Raw genomic sequence first — 14,071 nt, 5'->3', positions numbered from 1 at the left:
TGAGTCGTCCAAATAATTGCCAAATATAATATAGCTGGCAAAATTTGGGGTGAATGGAGACATGTGTCAGAAAAATGTTGGGTGAATTGGGTCCTCCTAGCTAACAAATCTTCATATGCCTATAGGCGAATTATGGTCATCTATTAAGGCAACCTCAGAGAGTGTAGGCGAAAAAATTAAATTTACCGTGTGTCCATCGTATATTGTATTGGAGAAATCCTCGCATAGCCACATTTAATTACATAAAGCATATAGTGATAGGACCATAAATTTGATGGAAATTGATAATATTCTAGCGACATGGCCGCCCCCAGTCGATAGAAAATATTCATCATTTCCCAGGTCGCCGATGTGAAAAATTTGCCATTGGTGAATGTTCACCACTAAAGTAATCTCTGTTGTTGCTGAGGAAGAGACTGAATTAGATGAGGAGGTCAAGGAAGTGAAGGAGACCACTACCTATGCTCAGGTAGTAAGGAAACCATCCGATGATGCCCCTCCATCAAAGAAGGCTAAGAACCAAAGAGAGTCATCCGAAAGAGCCAGAGGGAGCAAAAGGTAAAAATCAAAGATTGTCGAAGCTTTAGAATTCAGTAATGTCAAGATAATTCCTCCTAAGTCCTTAGAAGATTTAAAGAATGAAATCATTAAAGATGGCAACTTGATAAATCTTTCTCTATACTACTTGAATGCAGATGATAATGAAAGAAGAAAATTAGAAGAACCTGTTGTTCATTATATGAATAACTTCAGTAGAGCCTTAATTGAGTTATCATCCGAGTTACCAAAGGACTTGAATAGTATTTGGGATGCTAGGAGACATACCACCTGCCAGAAGGATGAGGATATGCAAGAATATGTTTTGGTTAACTCATCTTCAGTTGCTTCTAGAGAAGAAATCAATAGAATATTAAAATTGACAAAAGAGAAATTCGGGAGCAAAAAGAGAATAAGAAGAACTATGCTGGGTAAAATAGATGAGGTAGCTCAAGAGACTGAGCGGACGATAAAGGACTTTTTGACATAACTAAAATTTGAATTTAATAAAGGGATTGATACTCAACCAGAAGAGAACATTCATGAAGATACTTCCATCCTAGAAGTACATACATAAGTGTCTAGTGGTCAGATAGATCAACCATCTTTTGTGTAGACTGAGCAAGTACCCGCAGAAGCTCCTATTGATGATCTAGTAGGAAAAGCCTCTAGTGAAGCTACTAAGGACCGACTTGAGATTGAAGTAATTGTAGAGATGATAGCAGAGGAAGTAGCCAAAAATGAAAATGGAGAAAGTGCAGGAAATGAAAAGGAAATGGAGATGAGTGATGAGCCAAAAGAGAAAGCTCCGGTGACCGTGAGTGCAACCTATGTCTCCAACAAGGGGAAGCAAATTATTATTGATGATGAATTTTCACATGGTCCAATTGATCTGATCACTCTATTACCTCTCTAGGCTTTGAAACTTGCTACACATGCTCAGATTAAGTCTAGTGAAGATCTTCTAAAATCTCAGTTCAAGAACAAAGAAGTTATCTCTTATCCCACTAAAATTTTGCAGAATATTTTACCAAGTTTTACTTAGGATTCTTGCATTTCTCCATCTAGTAACCTAAGAAATATGTTGGATACTGTAAATACATAATTTGATTATTTTGAAAAAGTGGCCAATGAATCTGTATAGAATAAATTCAATGAAATGTGGCTGAAACAAATTTTGTTGGCAGTTGAAAGGGATACAGAAAGTCTAAAAGATGCTATGAAAAGTGTAGAGGAGGCATTAGATGAAGGTGAATTTTTTTCAAGTCATGTCTATTTTTACCCAAATTTACAATAGACATTGATCAGAAAATTAGGGATATTGAGGGTAAGCTTAACAGTAGAGGACATTCTTTTTCATCTCAATCGGTCCATTCTAACACCCTAGAGGCACAAATTTTGGGATTCACTGATGAAATAAAGGGCTTATATCATGATAAGGACAGGATGTTGGTTAGAGTTGGAGAATTGAGAAGCTTAATCACTCCTCAGATGGATACCCTGCTAGGAGCTCAATAAGATGCAATCAATTCTCTAAATAAATCTATGCCATCTGATCTTCCAAGTTTGGAAATTCATGCATTTATGTGCAACACCTTGATTAATGTTTTGGAATGTTTTTTGAGGGGATGGACACAATATTTTGATTCCTTGAAGGTGAGTTACTCAGACATCTTCAAAATAATGTGATTCATTCACTCATTCATTCATTTGTACATAAAATTTTTGGTGGATTCCCACCCTTTGCTATTGATGTAAAAGGGGGAGAGAGAGAGAGCGAAGTGAAAAATGGTGTTTGTAGTTTAGGGGGAGTCATATATTTTTTATGGTTTTACAGTTTTCTAACTTTTTTCACCTGTGTTTCCATCAATGCCAAGGGGGGAGATTGTTAGAATTTGATGCTCTGGTGATGCTCCAGTGAAGATTGGTGATGCTTGATACATGTAGATTCTTAGGAGTTGTCATTAATGGAAACTCAATTAGTTGTCTTGATCCGGTATGAAGATTTGGCTAACCGGTGATCTGGAGTATGTCTTTTGTAATCAGTCTAACTAGTAACACTCTATCTATAGTTCTTGAGGTTGATCTCACTTCCAATGAAGTAGATTTTGCGTTCAGTGATCAAGATTTATCAGTAAAGTATCTAGAAATAATAATCATGCTAATTAACTCTTTAGTATTGACTCTAGAATGTAATTGAAGATTTGGTATCTGGTAGTACAACAAAGTAGGTTATTCTTCATATTTATTGATGTAGCGTGTATCCAAATTCTCTTAGTTAATTTCAGTGATTCTGGCAATTGGTAATGTGTTCAAGGTGATTGGCAAGATCTGTACGAAGTGTGTGATTGTGGGTTTTAGGTCTGGTGCAAATTTTTGATAAGGATTGAAGCCGACTTGCAGCTACACATTTCATATTTTCCTATCTCATGAAGTCGACATGAAGGAAATTGATTTTAGTGTATGTGGATATATAAAACTGATTTGGTTAATGATATTTGGTAATGAAGAAGATGCATAAAACCTTTTTGTAGCATTTAAGCATAGTTTCAATAACACATTCTTTATCTTAGTTGATCTGGTGAGCAGAACAGAATAGAACAATAGATTAGTGACAATGGATCATTTGCACTAAACCAGAACTAATTCCTGACATATTTAGATGCTATTTACTAGTTCATTTCTTATTGTAATCTTTTGTAAATAGTTGTAAGGCAGTGTGCCTTCCTTCAGGGTTGCCTATTTTTGTATTGAGCAGTGAGCTATAGGTAGTGTGCCTGAATGCAAGTGCATTCCCCTTTTATAATATTGTTTTTCTACTTTCCATAGTGGAATAATATTGTGGGTTCAAATCCTACCATGGTTTTCCCATTTGAGTTTCCATGTAAAAATATTGGTGTTATGATTTTGTGGTTGGTTGTTTTGTGTTTCTGCATTTCAGTTTCATGCTTATGCTTCTTGTGGTTTAAAGTTAAATTGGAAAATCAAGAAACTAGTAGAACACTGATCCACCCCCCCTCTCAGTGTTCCTTGATTCCAACAAGACCGACATCTCATATGGTCAAATAACTGCATGGGTCAATTCAAGAATGCTCATATGCTTTATTGGTTGAGTAGAATGCATGTAGAGAGGTATATACCTCATATTTGTAGTTTTTTTGAAGCTGGGTGTGGGAAGGGGGAGCATGATGGAGTATGTGAATGTTTGAAGAGAATTATAGTTAAGGAGAAATTGAGGATTTTAGGTGCAAAATTCTTTGATGCATGTTCTATTGTTGATTGGTGAAGTTCAACAATGTCACAAGGAGAGACACTTTATTCATCAGTACACAAATTATTTTGGTTGGTTGAGGAGGGAATAGTGGGAGATAGATTGGATTGTCAAATAATGAAAAATTCTTCAAAGATGCATTCATTTTGTAGCTTATATGCAAGTACATGGACCATTTGGACACAAGAATTGGCTTGTTTTTGTTAGAGTAGTGTTCACTATAATTGGGATCAGTGTGAGTCCAGTGAGTGGGTGGATATGTGGGTTCCACAATATCTAACTACTTTGTCTCAAAAAATATCCATACCAAATGATGATATGGAAAATTCAGTTGAGTATGACCATCTTTCAAATCTTCTATGACCATGACATGTTTTTGCAGTGGTTGCACTATAGGGGAATGAAGATAGGTCAAACTATTGGTTGGCACAATGTCTACAGGGAAAGAAAAAACTAACACAACGATGACAGATGATGATGGGTTCATGTATCCTACAGGTTTAGTTGTTGTTGCAGGAACTTGGTTGTGAACATACATGATTAGAAAGAATGGCATATTTGCATTTGAAGACTACGAGAGACACAATACCATTCTCATGTTGTAAAGCGGAAAAATCAAACCCTAGTTGTTCTCCCCTCCCCAACTCCAAGTAGAGAGAAGGGAGGTCACTAGGGTCGATGGTTTTCACTTAAGAGAGACTTTACATTCAAAAGAGGGGTTGAAACCCACAAGATCCAATCCCACGCAATGCAAGATTGGATTCTAAATGAGTTTCAAGGGTTGTGACATCAAGGATACCCTCTTTTGTAAAGAATGTAGATAGAAAGATTGAACTAGGAATACATGTAAAGTAGGAAAGATTCACTTATAAACAGAGATAGGGATACGGGATGAAGCTACGGACCTGGAATTAGTAGTAAAATGTCGAGACGGTGCTGTTATACAAATTTGAGCGGAAGTTGACAGGACGATGGCGCCCGGTGTGCACACGGTCCTCCAAAAAATCCGTGAAACGAAGGGGGATCTGTTCGTCTCTGCACAAGGATTCCAAATCTTCAATTACAGCTGCGTACCTACAACCTACACATAGAAAAGAGAGGACGATTGGGGGGTTAGGGATGAGGGTTTTGCCTTTAGGTCAAACCCCGGTTTTGGAATTAACCAAGAAATGAGAATGTTGTAAATGTAAATGTTTGTAATGTAAACAAGTACTGATACCTTGTTGTAAGAATGTTTGTATTCTTACATGCGAAGGTGTAATGAATGTTGTAAGTGATCTCCTCTTCAATGGTTGAATCCTTGTCTTGAATGCAACACCTAGCCTTGAATGGAGACTTAGAATGCTCAATTGCTTGAAGGAATGCTTGAATGCTTGAATGCTTGAATGTTTGAATATCGCTTCCGCGTCTTGTTCTTGCTTATTTTCTTCCTCCTTCTTTTACCTCCCTCAAATGGGAGGGGAAATGTAGTTTATATACTTGTCACTTAGGGCTGATAGACTAATTTTTCCGCCCTTAGGCCGACTAGGAAACATTATTTCCCGAATTGCAAACTTAAAGACCCGATGCCCAAAAGAGACCGGGCCAAAAATAGGGCTAGGGACCAGGGCGCTGGGCGCCATGGTCCTGGGGGACCAGGGCACTGGGCGCCATGGTCCTGAAGGACCAGGGCACTGGGCGCCATGGTCCCACCTCCCAGGACAGCAGGGTGCAAGGAAGGATCAGGCCAAGGTACAGAAAATGCAGTTTTTGATGTCATAAACAGGTTTCGGGGTCTCCATCCAGGTTCAACATTGCGCCGCCATCATGAAGACCCAAATACAGTCGAAATTGCAAGTGTCACAATTTTAGGACGCTACACATGTATTCATAGCTTATTATAGCTACAAATGTCAAGTTGTTGAAGTATCAAGCAAGACCAAAGACAAAAGAACTATGGACAATGAGTAGTGTTGATCATGAAGCAATATTGGATACTCGTAAGCAAAGAGATGAACCTTTAGGAACACTTGAGTAGCAGGTCTTTATTATCTATTAATTTTTAGTCATGGATTTCATTTCAAATAATGATCACAAAACCTTTATGTTCAAGTTTTTTGTGTAGATTAACAATTCTTATAAATGCAAGTCTTTTTGATGAACAATACTATTGCTTCACTATTTATTCATCAGTGTACTAGGTACACTCAATATAATTCATAATGATGTATCATTATCTTGCATTTCATTTAAGATAATGATCATAAAACCTTTATGTTCATGTTTTTTATGTGCAAATTAACAATTCCTAAAAATGCAAGTCTTTTTAATGAACAATACTATTGCATTAACTTAGTGGGTATACTTGATATAATTTGTATGGATGTATCTTCATGACGTGTAATCCCACCTCTTCATTTTTTTTATTATGCATTTCATTTCAAATAATGATGATAAAGCCTTTATGTTCATGTTTTTTATGTGTAGATTAACAATTCTTAAAAATGTATGTCTCTTTGATGATATACAATACTATTGCATAACAATTTTTGCATCAATGTTGTGGGTACACTCAATATAATTTGAAAGGATGTATCTTCACAGTATATTATACGTCCTCTCTATTTATTATCATGTTTTTTTATGTGTAGATCATTAACAATTCTTTAAAATGTAGGACTTTTTGATGTTGTTCATGTTGCTTATGTTGGTCCTCATTTTTATGTAGACATTGCTCTACATATGCTTGGCTCTTAGTACACGAGGATATTAGATGCACATGAAGTGGGATGTTGTATTTGTATATGAGTACATTGATGTAATTTTGTTATGATGATATACAAAGTATTTGTACATGAATACATTGGTGTAATTGTATTGATGATATACAATTTATTTATACATGAGTACATTGGTGTAGTTGTATTGATAGTATACAATGTATTTGCACATGAGTACATTGGTGTAGTGATATCGATTATGATGAAAAAAGATGCATAGAATAACAAATATTATGTGTATAACCCACTTATGTATGTTCATGGACGCCACATGTAAGTGGAATGGTAATTATGTGTCTAGAATATATGTAGATATTGATGATCATGATCATTACTACTTCCTTAAATTCATTACAGCTTAATATAGGCTTGTTAGTCTATATTTATCCTTTTCATCCTCATTGTCATTTAATATAGACTTGTTTGATAATTTTTCACACTTAGGGTGCTCAAGGGACGGTTCCAGTAGGGTATGGCCTTGAGAGTTCAACCAAGTAGGGAGGCAATATAGGAGAATGCCTAGGGTAAGAATGCATAATTAGACATGTTGGAACTAATGGTTCACACCCATGACTAGCAGAATGACAATTTGGCTCTGTTGCAACTTTACATTGAATGCATCTGATGATTTTTTCATCAATTGAAATATTTTTTCCCTATGAAAACCACTTTGAATCTTCAAATCCAAGACATGCTATTGTAGGTGACCCTCACATGACTCTATAAGTTCAAACGGATCATTCACAGGTGTCACAAGTTTTGAGATACAACATGTCAAATTTTGACACTTTTTCACACTGAGAGCGCTCAAGGGATGAGGCTAGTACGATATGGCCCTGAGCGTTAGACTAAGTGGGTGAGAAAAATAGGAGCATACTTGGGGTAAAAATGCCTAACTGGATGTGTTGGAACTAATGGTTCACGCCCACGATGAGAAGAACAAGAATTTGGCTCCATGGCAACTTTTCATTGAATGCATTTGACGAATTTTTCATCAACTAAAAAATACCTTCCCTAAAAAAACCACTCTGAATCTTGAAAATCTAAGACAAGATATTATAGGCAGCCCTCACATGACCTTGTAGGTTCAAATGGATCATTCATAGGTGTCATAGATTCCCAGATACAACCTGTCAAATTTTGACAATTTTTCGCACTTAGGGTGCTCATAGGACGAGGCTGGTAAGGTATGGCCCTAAGCATTCGACCAAGTGTGGGGGGGGGATAGGAGTATTCCTAGGGTAATAATTCCTAATTAGATGTGTTTGAATAAATGGTTCACACCCACGATGAGTAGAATGAGAATTTGGCTCCATGACAACATTTCATTGAATGCATCTGATGATTTTTTCATCAACTGAAAAATCACTACCCTGTGAAAATCACTCCAAATATTGAAAATATGAGACAAGTTATTATAGGTGGCCCTCACATTACCTTGTAGGTTCATATGGATCATTCAAAAGTGCCACAGATTTCAAGATACAACCTATCAAGTTTTGACAATTTTTTGCACTTACGGAGCTCAAGAGATTAAGCCAGTAGGGTATGGCCCTAAGTGTTTGACTGAGTGGGGTGAGAAAATAGGAGCATGCCTGGGGTAAAAATGCCTAACCAGACATGTTGGAATTGGCGATTCGCACCCACGATGAGAAAAACGAGAATTTGGCTCCATGACAAGTTTTCATTGAATGCATTTCACAATTTTTTCGTCAACTAAAAAATCACTACCCTACAAAAACCACTTCAAATATTAAAAATACAAGATAGGCTATTGTAGGCAGCTCTCATGTGACCCTATAGATTCAAATGGATCATTTGTAGGTGGCACAAATTTTGAGATACAACCTGTCAAATTTTGATAATTTTTTGCACTTAGGGCGCTCAAGGGACGAGGCCGATAGGGTATGAATTTGAGCATTCAACCGAGTGGGAGGGAAAAATAAGAGATTTACTAGGGTAACAATCCCTAATCAGACATGTTGGAACCAACGATTCATTCCCACGACATGCACAACAAGAATATGGCTCTGTGGCATCTTTACATTGATTGCATCTGATGATTTTTTTGTCAACTGAAAAATCGCTACCCTACAAAAATCGCTCTAAATCTTGAAATTTGAGATAGTCTATTATATGGGGCCTGCACATGACCTTCTGGTTCAAACAGATCATTCACAGGTGCCATGAATTCCAAGATATGACTTGTCAAATTTTGATCATTTTTCACACTTAAGGCACCCAAGGGACGAGGTCGGTAGGGTATGGTCGTGAGAGTTCGATCGAGTGGGGGGAAAAATAGGAGCATGCATGGGGGCCCAAATAGGAGCATACATGGGTTAAGAATTCCTAAACAGATGTGTTGGAACTGACAATTTGCATCGACAACGAGTAGAGCGAGAATCTGGCTCCATGGCAACTTTTCATTGAATACATTTGATGTTTTTTTGTCAACTAAAAATCACTATCCTACGAAAACTGCTCCAAATCTTGAAAATCTGAGACATGCTATTGTAGGTGGCCCTCACATGACCCTATAAGTTCAAATGGATCATTTGTAAGTGCCACAGATTCTACAATACAACCTATCAAATTTTGGTAGGTTTTTACACTTAGGGTGCTCGAGGAACGACACTGGTAGGGTATGGCCCTGGCATTCGACTGAGTGGGGGGGAATAATAGGAGCATGTCTAGGGTAAGAATGCCTAACTATACATGTTAGAATGGTTAGTTTAATGCATTATCAAATACAATATGCCTACCTTCTGTGGGGTTTGGAGAAATTTTGCATGTGATGATAAAAGAAAGGAAGGTAACATTTGTATCTTTTAGCAGCTGAATGACAATAAAAACAAGTTTATGTTTACAGTTCATATATTCAGGTCTTAAATTTAAAGGGAAATGTGGGGAAATGGACCTCTTCACACTATCTCCTTTCTGAGATAGCTTTAATGATGGGGGATTGTTGCTGAATGTAACCAATGGATTATGAAAAAATTGCATTCTGTCGTAGAAGATGCTTTGCTACTTTTCATTTGTCATTACTAAGTATCCTTGTTATGATTAATAACAATACCTATATGGTCATTAAATTTGGTAAAGTTGCCAAAGGCGACCAAATTTAATACTTAAGATTTAGATAAAACAGATTATATTGAATCTCAAGATTATAAAAATAACATTCGATTTGTCACGACTCGAATCAGACCTTAGTTAGATTTATTTATTATGTCAGATACCTTTTGATTAACTTTTAATAATGATAGATGATATTGTATGGTTTAGTGACAATGATGATGGTTAGTTATTTTATGATGATAATGTTTTAATGATACTTTACTATTATGATTAATAATACTTAATAATGATGTTTTATTAATATGATGTCATTATTTAATGATGATAAATAATAATGTTATGATGTTAATATTTTGCTAGATTTTTATGTAATGGGATCTGACGAATTTTTGTCAAGTATAAGTTGCAGGGTAATCGTCGAAGGCAAACATATGATCGAGGAGGGGTTTTTCTAGCTCGCCAGTAGCAACCTAAGTATTGGAACCTTGTGCAAAGTACCCAATTAGATAAGCAATTAGTAAATTAAATTAGGGAGTCTAAAATATATTGATAAAATAAAAATAATAATAAGGATAAATTATTAAATATACAAGTATTTAATATTACAATCAAGCTAGAAATAATTATAAAATAATTATTTAAAAGAGAGTAAATAAATTAATTAATTGAGTAATTAAAAATAAAATTATTTGATAATTAAATTATAAAATATAAAAGACATTTAAGATATAATATCTTATAAATACTAAAATTAGAGGACTAATTAAAATAAATAATGAGATTAATTCAAGAAATTAATTAAAATATTAATTAATAAATTTAAATAAATGATCAAGGCATGCAAAAATACAATGTTGGAGTAAACTTATGTACTAAAAATATAGACGATATGTGAGAGCCTAATAATTAATTATTTTCTTAAAAACTAAATCTTTAACAAATTGTAATTTAATAAAATCAATTAACTATTTTGTGAGTTCTAATTTTAATAATTAGTTTTATTTTAAGAATTTAATCATGCAAACAATTAAATTTTATTTTTAGAGAATTCAATGTTTATAAATATAGGAATAAACCTGTTATTTGATCATTCCAATTCTTTTTGAGCTTCTTGATTCGTGTGATTGTTGTGAAGTTGACAAGGTAGATTGAAGAGATTGTTTAAAATTTGGGAAACGCCTGCAATTCTTCTTTCTTACAACCAGGTTCATTTATTTTACATATTTTATTGAGTCTTTATTTGATCTTTTTCTTTTAAAATTGGGTATTGTGGATTTAATGCTAGTTTGTTTGATGTGTCAGTTGTGTTGTCAAAACATTCTTCTTGATTTATCATAAAAATTAGAAACTGGGTTTTTATGAAATTTACTGGGTTTTTGTGTTTCCAATATTTTTAGTTACTGTGAAAATTTCAAAGAAATTGGGATTTGGGTTTTTAAGAAAATACTGAAACATTACAACTATATTTGGAAAGTCTTAATAGTGGTAAATTCTAACTTAAATAGAGATTCTTAATTTAGAATTATTGAAAATATTAAAATTTAATTTTGATTTGAGGAAATTATATTATAAAGGGAAAATTTATTAAAAATCTATAAAGAAAACATATAATAATATTATTCTGACATTAATCTGCAGAGGGTTAATTATTTTTCTGTCTATGAGGGATGATTATGGAACGAGAGTGCTTGTTTATGGGCTAACCAGGGAAGGGTGATTTTCTTCACCTCCCCAATAGGGTAATAATGGCCATCATATTTATTTATTTATTTTTCTGCATGCCATAACACATGTAGTTAGTTCAACTAGGATGGGTTGTTAGTTCTACATGATTGCACAGGATTCCTTTACTACCAGTTGGTACCGGCTTGCTAGGATACTCCGTCGTGAGGGATGGGAGCTTATCAAGAGCACTGGGAATCTTATGCTTCATTTGGTTGGGTGGATAAAATGCCTGGGTCATATGTCCATCATCTGGTTTGCAAGAGGAGGTTATCCAGGTCAAACGGAGGCGACACATCCGAAGACAAAGAAAGTCAAAGATTCCAGATAAAATTTTATGTAATAATTAAAGATGTATATTTTATTTCATTGTAAAGACCAGAATGGTCGCATGTAGAGGTTATGAAAAAGGACCTATAAAGGTCACATGATGTAAAGTGACAAGAAGTCACCATTCAATGTAACTGACAAATAAAAAAGAAGAAAAAGGGCTACTAACATACTAACCCACTAACATGCATGATTTACTTTCTTAGATTAGTTTTCATTTACGCATGCACGCATATTTAATATGTTGGTAGATTATTTAATTATGAGTTTTTGCATGTTAATTTAATTTGTAATAATTTCATGCATATGATTTATGCTACTCATGCGCACACGTAACTCGACATCGTAACTAATTATGGTTTGCATTCTATTGGACCTCATACGTAATTTTAGATTGTTATTGTTCGCATGCACATTTAATTCCTACATGTTATTTATGAGTTGCATGGTTGTTTAGTTACTTATCTATTACTTGCATGTTAATAATTATTGCTTTTGCATGTGTAACAATGGTTAATTTAATAATTAATTAAAACAATGAGTTTAAGTTTGGTTTAACTAGGGTAGGACAAGCGGGTCCTTACACGATTGTTCATTATTTAACCATTATTAATTATTGGATTCAAGATTAAAGTTTAAAAGAATGAATCCATGCACATGAGGAACATGTTATATCAAATCTCAACTTCTAAATATCAAAATTTCAAATAATTACAAGTGTATGTCCATATACAAAAATGGCATAAATGCAAACTCAAACAAAATGCATGTCCATATATGTAAATCTATGTCCATATACAAAATATACATGCCAACTAGACGTGCAAGTATCTCAAAATGCCTCTATCACATCCTAAACTACTGATGGATCATCAAAATCGATCCTCTTTGTAGCACTCCTCGACTTAGAAGGATCCTACATAAGAAAAATCAAACCACAATTGAGATTAGTTATATTATATAATTTTCATTCAAAAAGTTGACATAAAAATCAATATACATTGAACTATAATTGAACTCTAAAATTGAATTCTTGATTACCTCATATCCACATTTTCTCTTAATATGGGGGAGGAGTCCTAGAATATGTCTTCACTAGAGCAACGATGTCATCAAGATTTTTGTAGACAACCCATATATGTTCACAAACGTAACATTGATATGAATAAGCATATAATTTTTTACGATAGGAATAAATTATATCTTCTAAACACAAAATAAAATAAACACATGTACCTGATGCATCTCCTCTACTTCTTCAGGTATTGTAGGTGCAGTCAACAAGGATGTGAAGCCAATAATTCTCTATACATAAAGATGACAAGTATTGAAACTATCAATCTATGTAGACATGTATAATCATTATAAGTTATTTAAACTCTTAATTCAATCATGTTTGCATTCAATTACCTATCCCTTGTCTTTGGCTGCGCTACTAGAGCCTAGATCATGTGGCACCACACTCGTGCTAGGTGTGTCCTACATGAATAAAATAAGATAAACATGCAAGTTACTATATAATTTAATTAATGGCAATTTAAATGAAAAGCATGTATATAATAAAAAATGTAAACAACCAGGTGCAATAATATATGTACCATATAACTATCAAGGCCAAATAAAATGACCGTCAAAGGTGCCATCATGGACCTATGATAACTCCTCCTCAGCCATCAATTGTTAAATAGACCATGTATATAAACATTAGTACTTAATACTATCTCTTATGATTATTCATTTAAAATAAAATGCACTATTAAATTACAAGTCTTACCACTATATCGTCAGTGTATGATGAAGGTACCTCCTTGTCTCTAGCATGTGAGGACTCCCAAATGTATACTCCAATCCTTGTTGTCACATTTGGTGCATCGGACATATCATGCACCTCGTAATCAACAGTGTCCACAAGACTATCAACATGCTCTCTAATAGGACCTAAGCATACTTGATTGCACATAGCACAAGTATGCGACACACAAATATGTGGATCTAAAGAGGATGTGTCAGTGCCACTAGATCCACTGCTAGCATCACCAAAAGGTCGAGCTAGTGACCTAGCCTGAGAAACCAAAAGGCTACTCAAAGAGTGAATAGCCGATATAGTATATGACATTGCCTTGACAATGATATTTGGATTTTTTACTAGAGGTGGGGGATAAATGGGAGGAGGGGGAACATATGGGCCCTTTAATACTTGAACTACCCTAGGTCTATCTTAAGGCATACCTAAACCCACACCCTAGAAAGGGTTGATGTTAAAGTAGTTGGCATGCTTGCCCAAAATAAACTCAACATACAATTTTTTGATGAAATAAAATGGGACATCAAGAATTTTGTTGAGTGGTCTATGAAAAACCATCCACCAACGATC

The sequence above is a fragment of the Cryptomeria japonica genome, chromosome 5 (genome assembly GCF_030272615.1).
Source record: "Cryptomeria japonica chromosome 5, Sugi_1.0, whole genome shotgun sequence".
Lineage (NCBI taxonomy): Eukaryota > Viridiplantae > Streptophyta > Pinopsida > Cupressales > Cupressaceae > Cryptomeria > Cryptomeria japonica.
This window is presented reverse-complemented; position numbering follows the sequence as displayed.